The sequence below is a fragment of the Salvelinus namaycush genome, unplaced genomic scaffold, assembly GCF_016432855.1.
Source record: "Salvelinus namaycush isolate Seneca unplaced genomic scaffold, SaNama_1.0 Scaffold86, whole genome shotgun sequence".
NCBI lineage: Eukaryota > Metazoa > Chordata > Actinopteri > Salmoniformes > Salmonidae > Salvelinus > Salvelinus namaycush.
In genome coordinates this window covers 331142-346028 of record NW_024061597.1, presented here as the reverse complement: position 1 = coordinate 346028, position 14887 = coordinate 331142, and the positions used below count along the sequence as shown (strand labels likewise).

The following is a 14887-nucleotide window of genomic DNA, read 5'->3' as shown; positions in this document are numbered from 1 at the left end:
CCAGGAGCTCTATACCAGGCAGTGTCAGAGGATAGTGCGTACAGCCCAGTACACCACAGGGCCCAGCTCTCTGCAATCCAGGAGCTCTATACCAGGCAGTGTCAGAGGATAGTGCTAAACATTGTCAAAGACTCCAGCCACCCAAGTCATAGACTGTTCTCTCTGCTGACGCACGGCAAGCAGTACCATAGTGTATACACTCAAATGGCCACCCGGACTATTTACATTGATCCCTTATTCTATTATTTATTTGTGCAACGACTCTTGCACAGGCTATATGTACACTCACCGGATTCTAACACCACACCCACACCCACTCACCGGACTCTAACCACCCACACACCGGACTCTAACCACCCACACCCACACACCGGACTCTAACCACCCACACCGGACTCTAACCACCCACACCCACACCGGACTCTAACCCCACACCCACTCACCGGACTCTAACCACCCACACCCACACACCGGACTCTAACCACCCACACCCACACACCGGACTCTAACCACCCACACCCACACACCGGACTCTAACCACCCACACACAATCACCGGACTCTAACCACCCACACACCGGACTCTACCCCCACACCCACACACCGGACTCTAACCCCACACCCACACACCGGACTCTAACCCCACACCCACACACCGGACTCTAACCCCACACCCACACACCGGACTCTACCCCACACCCACACACCGGACTCTAACCCCACACCCACACACCGGACTCTAACCCCACACCCACACCGGACTCTAACCCCACACCCACACACCGGACTCTAACCCCACACCCACACACCGGACTCTAACCCCCCACACACCGGACTCTAACCACCCACACCGGACTCTAACCACCCACCCTCACACCGGACTCTAACCCCACACCCACACACCGGACTCTAACCCCACACCCACACACCGGACTCTAACCCCACACCCACACACCGGACTCTAACCACCCACACACCGGACTCTAACCACCCACACACCGGACTCTAACCACCCACACACCGGACTCTAACCACCCACCCACACACCGGACTCTAACCACCCACACACCGGACTCTAACCACCCACACCCACACACCGGACTCTAACCACCCACACCCACACCGGACTCTAACCACCCACACCCCCACACCGGACTCTAACCACCCACACCCACACACCGGACTCTAACCACCCACACCCACACACCGGACTCTAACCACCCACACCCACACACGGACTCAACCACCCCACCCCACCCGGACTCTAACCACCCACACCCACACACCGGACTCTAACCACCCACCCCACACCACAACACCCGGACTCTAACCACCCACACCCACACACCGACTCTAACCACCCACACCCACACACCGGACTCTACCACCACACCCACACAACCGGACTCTAACCACCCCACCCCACACCGGACTCTAACCACCCACAACCCACACACACGGACTCTAACCACCCCACACCCACACACCACCGGACTCTAACCAACCACACCCACACACCGGACTCTAACCCACCCACACCCACACACCGGACTCTAACCACCACACCCACAACACCGGACTCTAACCACCCCACACCCACCACACCGGACTCTAACCACCCACACACCCACACACCGGACTCTAACCACCCACACCCACCACCGGACTCTAACCACCCACACCCACACACCGGACTCTAACCCCACACCCACACACCGGACTCTAACCCCACACCCACACACCGGACTCTAACCCCACACCCACACACCGGACTCTAACCCCACCCACACACCGGACTAAAAAAAGCTGAGATAGATGCTTATTCTCTAGTTTGAGCTTCTAGCTCGTAGGTTTTTGATATTGCTTATGAGATGAGTTTGGCTGAGGGGCTGTGATTGGTTTTGTACAGGAGGGTGACTAGGATGGACTTGTCTTATTCTTGTGGTATTTTGCCCCCCCCCCCCCCCCCCCCCTTGGGCCAATCAGTGTACTTTTAAAATGCTGTATCTCCATAGCAAGATGCATCATTCATCCAAAATCGGGCCAAAGGTGTCTAAGATATTGCGTGGGTTAGCTAGACTTATATCCCTGAGCATGTGTGCCAAATCTCATCACTGAGTCAAACAGATCGAGACAAACATGTGCCTGTTATAGCGCCACCGTGTGGTCGATATGAATGTTCTTGCATATGTAGAGTTGTGTATCAAATTGTGTTACAATTAGGGCTGTCAAAGTTAACGCTGTTTTCTATGCCATATTTGATTTTTTACACATTTAATCACATGTCCATTCACCGCACAGGCCCTCTCAGCACACGTGTTTCCGCATGGACCCCATTTCCCATGGGCACTCAGTGACGTAGTTATGTAGTGTTGTTGGCCTTTATTGTGGTGTGCGCAATCACACTATGCTAACCCTAACCCAATCACACTATGCTAACCCTAACCCAATCACACTATGCTAACCCTAATAACCCAATCACACTATGCTAACCCTAACCCAATCACACTATGCTAACCCAATCACACTATGCTAACCCTAATAACCCAATCACACTATGCTAACCCTAATAACCCAATCACACTATGCTAACCCTAACCCAATCACACTATGCTAACCCTAATAACCCAATCACACTATGCTAACCTTAATAACCCAATCACACTATGCTAACCCCTAACCCAATCACACTATGCTAACCCTAATAACCCAATCACACTATGCTAACCCTAATAACCCAATCACACTATGCTAACCCTAATAACCCAATCACACTATGCTAACCCTAACCCAATCACACTATGCTAACCCTAACCCAATCACACTATGCTAACCCTAATAACCCAATCACACTATGCTAACCCTAACCCAATCACACTATGCTAACCCTAACCCAATCACACTATGCTAACCCTAATAACCCAATCACACTATGCTAACCCTAATAACCCAATCACACTATGCTAACCCTAACCCAATCACACTATGCTAACCCTAACCCAATCACACTATGCTAACCCTAATAACCCAATCACACTATGCTAACCCTAACCCAATCACACTATGCTAACCCTAACCCAATCACACTATGCTAACCCTAATAACCCAATCACACTATGCTAACCCTAACCCAATCACACTATGCTAACCCTAACCCAATCACACTATGCTAACCCTAACCCAATCACACTATGCTAACCCTAATAACCCAATCACACTATGCTAACCCTAACCCAATCACACTATGCTAACCCTAATAACCCAATCACACTATGCTAACCCTAACCCAATCACACTATGCTAACCCTAACCCAATCACACTATGCTAACCCTAATAACCCAATCACACTATGCTAACCCTAATAACCCAATCACACTATGCTAACCCTAACCCAATCACACTATGCTAACCCTAACCCAATCACACTATGCTAACCCTAATAACCCAATCACACTATGCTAACCCTAATAACCCAATCACACTATGCTAACCCTAACCCAATCACACTATGCTAACCCTAACCCAATCACACTATGCTAACCCTAATAACCCAATCACACTATGCTAACCCTAACCCAATCACACTATGCTAACCCTAACCCAATCACACTATGCTAACCCTAATAACCCAATCACACTATGCTAACCCTAATAACCCAATCACACTATGCTAACCCTAACCCAATCACACTATGCTAACCCTAACCCAATCACACTATGCTAACCCTAACCCAATCACACTATGCTAACCCTAACCAATCACACTATGCTAACCTAACCCAATCACACTATGCTAACCCTAACCCAATCACACTATGCTAACCCTAATAACCCAATCACACTATGCTAACCCTAACCCAATCACACTATGCTAACCCTAACCCAATCACACTATGCTAACCCTAATAACCCAATCACACTATGCTAACCCTAATAACCCAATCACACTATGCTAACCCTAACCCAATCACACTATGCTAACCCTAACCCAATCACACTATGCTAACCCTAATAACCCAATCACACTATGCTAACCCTAATAACCCAATCACACTATGCTAACCCTAACCCAATCACACTATGCTAACCCTAACCCAATCACACTATGCTAACCCTAACCCAATCACACTATGCTAACCCTAATAACCCAATCACACTATGCTAACCCTAACCCAATCACACTATGCTAACCCTAACCCAATCACACTATGCTAACCCTAACCCAATCACACTATGCTAACCCTAACCCAATCACACTATGCTAACCCTAATAACCCAATCACACTATGCTAACCCTAATAACCCAATCACACTATGCTAACCCTAACCCAATCACACTATGCTAACCCAATCACACTATGCTAACCCAATCACACTATGCTAACCCTAATAACCCAATCACACTATGCTAACCCTAATAACCCAATCACACTATGCTAACCCTAACCAAATCACACTATGCTAACCCTAATAACCCAATCACACTATGCTAACCCTAATAACCCAATCACACTATGCTAACCCTAATAACCCAATCACACTATGCTAACCCTAATAACCCAATCACACTATGCTAACCCTAATAACCCAATCACACTATGCTAACCTTAATAACCCAATCACACTATGCTAACCCTAACCAAATCACACTATGCTAACCCTAACCCAATCACACTATGCTAACCCAATCACACTATGCTAACCCTAATAACCCAATCACACTATGCTAACCCTAACCCAATCACACTATGCTAACCCTAACCCAATCACACTATGCTAACCCTAACCCAATCACACTATGCTAACCCTAACCCAATCACACTATGCTAACCCAATCACACTATGCTAACCCTAATAACCCAATCACACTATGCTAACCCAATCACACTATGCTAACCCTAACCCAATCACACTATGCTAACCTTAATAACCCAATCACACTATGCTAACCCTAATAACCCAATCACACTATGCTAACCCTAACCCAATCACACTATGCTAACCTTAATAACCCAATCACACTATGCTAACCCTAATAACCCAATCACACTATGCTAACCCTAATAACCCAATCACACTATGCTAACCCTAATTAGCCTAATCACACTATGCTAACCCTAATAACCCAATCACACTATGCTAACCCAATCACACTATGCTAACCCTAATAACCCAATCACACTATGCTAACCTTAATAACCCAATCACACTATGCTAACCCTAACCAAATCACACTATGCTAACCCTAACCCAATCACACTATGCTAACCCAATCACACTATGCTAACCCTAACCCAATCACACTATGCTAACCCTAATAACCCAATCACACTATGCTAACCCTAATAACCCAATCACACTATGCTAACCTTAATAACCCAATCACACTATGCTAACCTTAATAACCCAATCACACTATGCTAACCCTAACCCAATCACACTATGCTAACCCTAATAACCCAATCACACTATGCTAACCCTAATAACCCAATCACACTATGCTAACCCTAATAACCCAATCACACTATGCTAACCCTAATAACCCAATCACACTATGCTAACCCTAATAACCCAATCACCCTAATAACCCAATCACACTATGCTAACCCTAATAACCCAATCACACTATGCTAACCCTAATAACCCAATCACACTATGCTAACCCTAATAACCCAATCACACTATGCTAACCCTAATAACCCAATCACACTATGCTAACCTTAATAACCCAATCACACTATGCTAACCTTAATAACCCAATCACACTATGCTAACCCTAATAACCCAATCACACTATGCTAACCCAATCACACTATGCTAACCCAATCACACTATGCTAACCCAATCACACTATGCTAACCCTAATAACCCAATCACACTATGCTAACCCAATCACACTATGCTAACCCTAACCCAATCACACTATGCTAACCTTAATAACCCAATCACACTATGCTAACCTTAATAACCCAATCACACTATGCTAACCCTAATAACCCAATCACACTATGCTAACCCTAATAACCCAATCACACTATGCTAACCCTAATTAGCCTAATCACACTATGCTAACCCTAACCCAATCACACTATGCTAACCCTAACCCAATCACACTATGCTAACCCTAATAACCCAATCACACTATGCTAACCCTAATAACCCAATCACACTATGCTAACCCTAACCCAATCACACTATGCTAACCCTAATAACCCAATCACACTATGCTAACCCTAATAACCCAATCACACTATGCTAACCCTAATTAGCCTAATCACACTATGCTAACCCTAACCCAATCACACTATGCTAACCCTAATAACCCAATCACACTATGCTAACCCTAATAACCCAATCACACTATGCTAACCTTAATAACCCAATCACACTATGCTAACCCTAACCAAATCACACTATGCTAACCCTAACCCAATCACACTATGCTAACCCAATCACACTATGCTAACCCTAACCCAATCACACTATGCTAACCCTAATAACCCAATCACACTATGCTAACCCAATCACACTATGCTAACCCTAATAACCCAATCACACTATGCTAACCTTAATAACCAAATCACACTATGCTAACCCTAACCAAATCACACTATGCTAACCCTAACCAAATCACACTATGCTAACCCTAACCCAATCACACTATGCTAACCCAATCACACTATGCTAACCCAATCACACTATGCTAACCCTAACCCAATCACACTATGCTAACCTTAATAACCCAATCACACTATGCTAACCCTAACCCAATCACACTATGCTAACCCAATCACACTATGCTAACCCTAACCCAATCACACTATGCTAACCCTAATAACCCAATCACACTATGCTAACCCTAATAACCCAATCACACTATGCTAACCCTAATAACCCAATCACACTATGCTAACCCTAATAACCCAATCACACTATGCTAACCCTAATAACCCAATCACACTATGCTAACCCTAATAACCCAATCACACTATGCTAACCCAATCACACTATGCTAACCCAATCACACTATGCTAACCCAATCACACTATGCTAACCCTAATAACCCAATCACACTATGCTAACCCAATCACACTATGCTAACCCTAATAACCCAATCACACTATGCTAACCCTAATAACCCAATCACACTATGCTAACCCTAATAACCCAATCACACTATGCTAACCCTAATAACCCAATCACACTATGCTAACCTTAATAACCCAATCACACTATGCTAACCTTAATAACCCAATCACACTATGCTAACCCTAATAACCCAATCACACTATGCTAACCCTAATAACCCAATCACACTATGCTAACCCTAATAACCCAATCACACTATGCTAACCCTAATAACCCAATCACACTATGCTAACCCAATCACACTATGCTAACCCAATCACACTATGCTAACCTTAATAACCCAATCACACTATGCTAACCTTAATAACCCAATCACACTATGCTAACCTTAATAACCCAATCACACTATGCTAACCTTAATAACCCAATCACACTATGCTAACCCTAATAACCCAATCACACTATGCTAACCCTAATAACCCAATCACACTATGCTAACCCTAACCTAATCACACTATGCTAACCCTAACCCAATCACACTATGCTAACCCTAACCCAATCACACTATGCTAACCCTAATAACCCAATCACACTATGCTAACCCTAATAACCCAATCACACTATGCTAACCCAATCACACTATGCTAACCCTAACCCAATCACACTATGCTAACCCTAATAACCCAATCACACTATGCTAACCCTAATAACCCAATCACACTATGCTAACCCAATCACACTATGCTAACCCTAATAACCCAATCACACTATGCTAACCCTAATAACCCAATCACACTATGCTAACCCTAATAACCCAATCACACTATGCTAACCTTAATAACCCAATCACACTATGCTAACCCCTAACCCAATCACACTATGCTAACCCTAATAACCCAATCACACTATGCTAACCCTAATAACCCAATCACACTATGCTAACCCAATCACACTATGCTAACCCTAACCCAATCACACTATGCTAACCGTAACCCAATCACACTATGCGCACAGCTTTGAACAATTGTACAGAAGTACAGTAGCTAGCTAGCTATGCTAACGTCGCCATTGTAACTATTTTGGTTAGCTGAATTATGTGTTATTAATTATGCTATGGCTGAATGCATCGAGGCTGAATGCCTCGATATAACCAGTGATTTAGAATCAGAACATCCATCCCATTTAGAATCAGGACATCCATCCCATTTAGAATCAGGACATCCATCCCATTTAGAATCAGAACATTCATCCCATTTAGAATCAGAACATTCATCCCATTTAGAATCAGAACATCCATCCCATTTAGAATCAGAACATTCATCCCATTTAGAATCAGAACATCCATCCCATTTAGAATCAGAACATCCATCCCATTTAGAATCAGAACATCCATCCCATTTAGAATCAGAACATTCATCCCATTTAGAATCAGAACATTCATCCCATTTAGAATCAGAACATTCATCCCATTTAGAATCAGAACATCCATCCCATTTAGAATCAGAACATCCATCCCATTTAGAATCAGAACATTCATCCCATTTAGAATCAGAACATCCATCCCATTTAGAATCAGAACATTCATCCCATTTAGAATCAGAACATTCATCCCATTTAGAATCAGAACATTCATCCCATTTAGAATCAGAACATTCATCCCATTTAGAATCAGAACATTCATCCCATTTAGAATCAGAACATTCATCCCATTTAGAATCAGAACATCCATCCCATTTAGAATCAGAACATTCATCCCATTTAGAATCAGAACATCCATCCCATTTAGATACGGTTTTTGTTGCCAGGTCAAAAGATTGTAATATCCTGTGTTTCACCAAGTCATGGCTGACATGAAAAATATAAAATCTAGCTGTTTTTCTATACATCGGCAGGATAGAACGACAGGGTCGGGTAAGCTCAGAGGGTGTCTCTTAACAACAGCTGGTGTGCGACCTCTAATATTAAGGAAGTGTCAAGGTTCTGCTCTCATTTAGAAAACCTCATGATAAGCTGTAGACATTTTTCACATTATAGTCATTTAGCAGACTCTCTTATCTGGTGTGACTAACATTTAGTGCATTCATCTTAAGATAGCTAGGTGGGACAACAACATATCACTGTCATAGTAGCTATCAGTGAAGTCTGAGCTAGTAAAAAAAAATATATATTTTTTTCTTTACATGCGATTTAGTTCCCGAAAGGAATTATTTTTTTCCTTGATGACACAAGCGGGGAGCCCAGCCAACAGCGAGTTGCAGTAGTCCAGAGGGAGATGACAAGTGCCTGGATTAGGACCTGCGCCGCTTCCTGTGTGAGGGAAGGTCGTACTCTATGGATGTTGTAGAGCATGAACCTGCAGGAGCGAGTCACTGCTTTGACGTTTGCAGAGAACAACAGAGTGTTGTCCAGGGTCACACCAAGGTTCTATGCCTTCTGGGAGAGGGACATTGTAGCTGTCAACCGGGATGGAGAGGTTTTTGAGCGGGCAGGCCTTCACCGGGAGGAAGAGGAGCGCTGTCTTGCCGAGGTTGAGTTTGAGGTGGTGGGCCGACATCCAAGCTGAGATATCTGCCAGGCACGCAGAGATGCGTCTCGCCACCTGGGTGTCAGAAGGGGGGAAGTAGTTGAGTGTCATCCGCATAGCAATGATAGGAGAGACCATGACGTAGCCAAGTGACTTGGTGCATAGAGCAACAGGGCTAGAACCGAGCCCTGGGGGACACCAGTAGTGAGAGTACGTGGTGCAGACACAGATCCTCTCCACGTCACCTGGTAGGAGCCACCTGCCAGGCAGGATGCAATCCAAGAGTGTGCAGAGTCTGAAATCCCCAGCCATGAGAGGGTGGAGAGGAGGATCTGATGGTTCATTGTTGAAGGCTGAGGATAGATCTAGGAGGATGAGATCAGAAAAGAGAGAGTCAGCGGAGAGCACAGAGAAGAGCACTCTCGGTTGAGTGACCTGTCTTGAAGCCTGATTGGTAAAGGTCAAGAAGATGATTCTGAAAGCGATAGCGAGAGAGGTGGTCAAAAACAGCACGGTCAAGTGTTTTGGAAAGAAAAGAAAGAAGGGATACAGGTCTGTAGGTTCTGACATGAGTCGAGTGTTGGTTTCTTGAGGGGAGCAACTCAGGCCATTTTGAAGTCAGGGAATGCAGCCAGTGGTCAGGGATGAGTTGATGAGGGAAGTGAGAAGGTCTCCAGAGATGGTCTGGAGAAGGGAGGAAGGGATGGGGTTGAACGGGCAGGTTGTTGGGTGGCCAGACCTTGCTAGTTGCAGGATGGGAGAAAGAGGTCAAGGCGTAGGGTAGTTCTGTGTGAGTGAGACCAGTGGATTCAGTAGGCTGAGTGAATGAGTGGGACCAGTGGATTCAGTAGGCTGAGTGAATGAGTGGGACCAGTGGACTCAGTAGGCTGAGTGAACGAGTGGGACCAGTGGACTCAGTAGGCTGAGTGAACGAGAGGGACCAGTGGACTCAGTAGGCTGAGTGAACGAGAGGGACCAGTGGACTCAGTAGGCTGAGTGAACGAGAGGGACCAGTGGACTCAGTAGGCTGAGTGAACGAGAGGGACCAGTGGACTCAGTAGGCTGAGTGAACGAGAGGGACCAGTGGACTCAGTAGGCTGAGTGAATGAGTGGGACCAGTGGACTCAGTAGGCTGAGTGAATGAGTGTGACCAGTGGACTCAGTAGGCTGAGTGAATGAGAGAGACCAGTGGACTCAGTAGGCTGAGTGAATGAGAGAGACCAGTGGACTCAGTAGGCTGAGTGAATGAGAGGGACCAGTGGACTCAGTAGGCTGAGTGAATGAGAGAGACCAGTGGACTCAGTAGGCTGAGTGAATGAGTGTGACCAGTGGACTCAGTAGGCTGAGTGAATGAGTGGGACCAGTGGACTCAGTAGGCTGAGTGAACGAGTGGGACCAGTGGACTCAGTAGGCTGAGTGAACGAGAGAGACCAGTGGACTCAGTAGGCTGAGTGAATGAGTGGGACCAGTGGACTCAGTAAGCTGAGTGAATGAGTGTGACCAGTGGACTCAGTAGGCTGAGTGAACGAGAGAGACCAGTGGACTCAGTAAGCTGAGTGAATGAGTGGGACCAGTGGACTCAGTAGGCTGAGTGAACAAGAGAGACCAGTGGGCTGAGTGAATGAGTGGGACCAGTGGACTCAGTAGGCTGAGTGAACGAGAGAGACCAGTGGACTCAGTAGGCTGAGTGAACGAGAGAGACCAGTGGACTCAGTAGGCTGAGTGAATGAGTGGGACCAGTGGACTCAGTAGGCTGAGTGAACGAGAGAGACCAGTGGACTCAGTAAGCTGAGTGAATGAGAGAGACCAGTGGACTCAGTAAGCTGAGTGAATGAGTGTGACCAGTGGACTCAGTAGGCTGAGTGAACGAGAGAGACCAGTGGACTCAGTAGGCTGAGTGAATGAGTGGGACCAGTGGACTCAGTAGGCTGAGTGAATGAGTGGGACCAGTGGACTCAGTAGGCTGAGTGAATGAGTGGGACCAGTGGACTCAGTAGGCAGAGTGAACGAGAGAGACCAGTGGACTCAGTAGGCTGAGTGAATGAGTGTGACCAGTGGACTCAGTAGGCTGAGTGAACGAGAGAGACCAGTGGACTCAGTAGGCTGAGTGAATGAGTGAGACCAGTGGACTCAGTAGGCTGAGTGAACGAGTGGGACCAGTGGACTCAGTAGGCTGAGTGAACGAGTGAGACCAGTGGACTCAGTAGGCTGAGTGAATGAGTGTGACCAGTGGACTCAGTAGGCTGAGTGAACGAGAGAGACCAGTGGACTCAGTAGGCTGAGTGAATGAGTGAGACCAGTGGACTCAGTAGGCTGAGTGAACGAGTGGGACCAGTGGACTCAGTAGGCTGAGTGAACGAGTGAGACCAGTGGACTCAGTAGGCTGAGTGAACGAGTGAGACCAGTGGACTCAGTAGGCTGAGTGAACGAGTGAGACCAGTGGACTCAGTAAGCTGAGTGAACGAGTGAGACCAGTGGACTCAGTAGGCTGAGTGAACGAGTGAGACCAGTGGACTCAGTAGGCTGAGTGAACGAGTGGGACCAGTGGACTCAGTAGGCTGAGTGAACGAGTGAGACCAGTGGACTCAGTAGGCTGAGTGAACGAGTGGGACCAGTGGACTCAGTAGGCTGAGTGAACGAGTGAGACCAGTGGACTCAGTAGGCTGAGTGAACGAGTGAGACCAGTGGACTCAGTAGGCTGAGTGAATGAGTGAGACCAGTGGACTCAGTAGGCTGAGTGAATGAGTGGGACCAGTGGACTCAGTAGGCTGAGTGAACGAGTGAGACCAGTGGACTCAGTAGGCTGAGTGAATGAGTGGGACCAGTGGACTCAGTAGGCTGAGTGAACGAGTGGGACCAGTGGACTCAGTAGGCTGAGTGAACGAGTGAGACCAGTGGACTCAGTAGGCTGAGTGAACGAGTGGGACCAGTGGACTCAGTAGGCTGAGTGAACGAGTGAGACCAGTGGACTCAGTAGGCTGAGTGAACGAGTGAGACCAGGGGACTCAGTAGGCTGAGTGAACGAGTGGGACCAGTGGACTCAGTAGGCTGAGTGAACGAGTGAGACCAGTGGACTCAGTAGGCAGAGTGAACGAGAGAGACCAGTGGACTCAGTAGGCTGAGTGAACGAGAGAGACCAGTGGACTCAGTAGGCTGAGTGAATGAGAGGGACCAGGGGACTCAGTAGGCTGAGTGAACGAGGAGCGGATGTCGTCAACCTTCTTTTCAAAGTGATTGACAAAGTCGCCCGCAGAGAGAGAGGAGGGGGTGGAGGATTAAGGAGGTAATACATTTTTTTACCTGAACCAGCCCTTGCACTTGACTTTCTATGCCAGTGATATGGGGTTGTCCCACCACTATACTATACTACCCTCTATTTTAATATGAACTGTAAGTAGCTCTGGATAAGAGCATACTAAAATGTAAACATGGAAAAAAGTTTCCTAGGGTTAGAGGCAGAAGCTTTAAATTTAGAGTGATAGAAATTGGCTTTAGCAGTGGATCCAGAGGAAGAGAAGACAGAGAGGAGGGAGTGAAAGGATGATAGGATCCAGAGGAAGAGAAGACAGAGAGAAGGGAGTGAAAGGATCCAGAGGAAGAGAGGAGGGAGTGAAAGGATGATAGGATCCAGAGGAAGAGAAGACAGAGAGGAGGGAGTGAAAGGATGATAGGATCCAGAGGAGGGAGTGAAAGGATGATAGGATCCAGAGGAAGAGAGGAGGGAGTGAAAGGATGATAGGATCCAGAGGAAGAGAAGACAGAGAGGAGGGAGTGAAAGGATGATAGGATCCAGAGGAATAGAAGGTTGAGAGGAGGGAGTGAAAGGATGATAGGATCCAGAGGAAGAGAAGACAGAGAGGAGGGAGTGAAAGGATGATAGGATCCAGAGGAAGAGAAGACAGAGAGGAGGGAGTGAAAGGATGATAGGATCCAGAGGAAGAGAAGACAGAGAGGAGGGAGTGAAAGGATGATAGGATCCAGAGGAATAGAAGGTTGAGAGGAGGGAGTGAAAGGATGATAGGATCCAGAGGAATAGAAGGTTGAGAGGAGGGAGTGAAAGGATGATAGGTCCCCCGGAAGTTTAGTTTTCCTCCATTTTCGCTCAGCTGCCCGCAGCCCTGTTCTGTTAGCTCGCTACGAGGGTCGAGCCGGCCGGGAGGAAAAGGGTCGGCGCGAGTCATAGGATGCAGAAAGGGAGGATAGTAGGGTTGAAGAGGCAGAATCGGGAGACAAAAGGAAGAAGGATAGGATAGAAGACGAGAGAGTAGTGGGAGAGAGAGAGCGAAGAATGTGAAAGCGCATGACCATCTGGGTAGGGGTTGAGTGGTTAGGGTTGGAGGAAAGGGAGACAGAAAAGGAAAAGTAGTGATCAGAGACCTGGAAGGAAGCTGCAGTGAGTTTAGTAGGTGAAAAGCCTCTAGTAAAGATGAGGTCAAGCATTTTGCCTGCCTTGTGAGTGAGAGGGGAAAGGGTGAGTTTAAAAGAGTTGGAAAGAAATTGAATCGAAGGCAGATGTCGGGAGGTTGAAGTCGCCAAGTACGAAGAGCGGTGAGCCATCATCAGGCAATGAGCTTATCAAGGTGTCAAGCTCATTGAGGAACTCTAAAGGCACCTGGTGGGTGATAGATGACAACAATGTTAAGATTGAGTGGAAAGGTGACAGTGATGGTATGAAATTCAAATGAGATAGGTAGATGAGAGAGGGATTAATGACAAGTGTACTGTAACTGGTCGTTTCAGTCGCACTTAACTTCTTATGGCTGCAGGGGCAGTATTGAGTAGCTTGGATGAAAGGTGCACAGAGGTGCCCATAGTAAACTGCCTGCTCCTCAGTCCCAGTTGCTAATATATGCATATTATTATTTGTATTAGATAGAAAACACTCTGAAGTTTCTAAAACTGTTTGAATTATGTCTGTGAGTATAACAGAACTCATATGGCAGGCAAAAACCTGAGAAGTTCCACTTCCTGTTTGAATTTTTTCTGAGGTGGCAGATTTTCAACCAAGCTCTCGTTGAAATTACAGCGAGATATTGATGAGTTTTCACTTCCTACGGCTTCCACTAGATGTCAACAGTCAATAGAACTTTGTCTGATGACTCTAATGTGAAGGGGGTCCGAAGGAGACAGGAATGAGTAATCACTTCCACGAGCTGATCATGCTTTCACCATGCGCCTTCACATGAGGAGGACCTCTGTTCCACCTCTCTTCTGAAGTCAATCTAATTCTCCGGTTGGAACGTTATTCAAGATGTTCAACATTCTAAAGATTGA

At 46.4% G+C, this 14887-nt stretch overlaps 1 protein-coding gene across 3 annotated transcripts in view; it reads right to left on the bottom strand.

The window, feature by feature from the left end:
* LOC120043079 (protein Jade-1-like) overlaps nucleotides 1-14887 on the bottom strand; it is an 89024-nt gene that overhangs the window by 2252 nt on the left and 71885 nt on the right. The gene's annotated exons all lie outside the window — the stretch shown is intronic.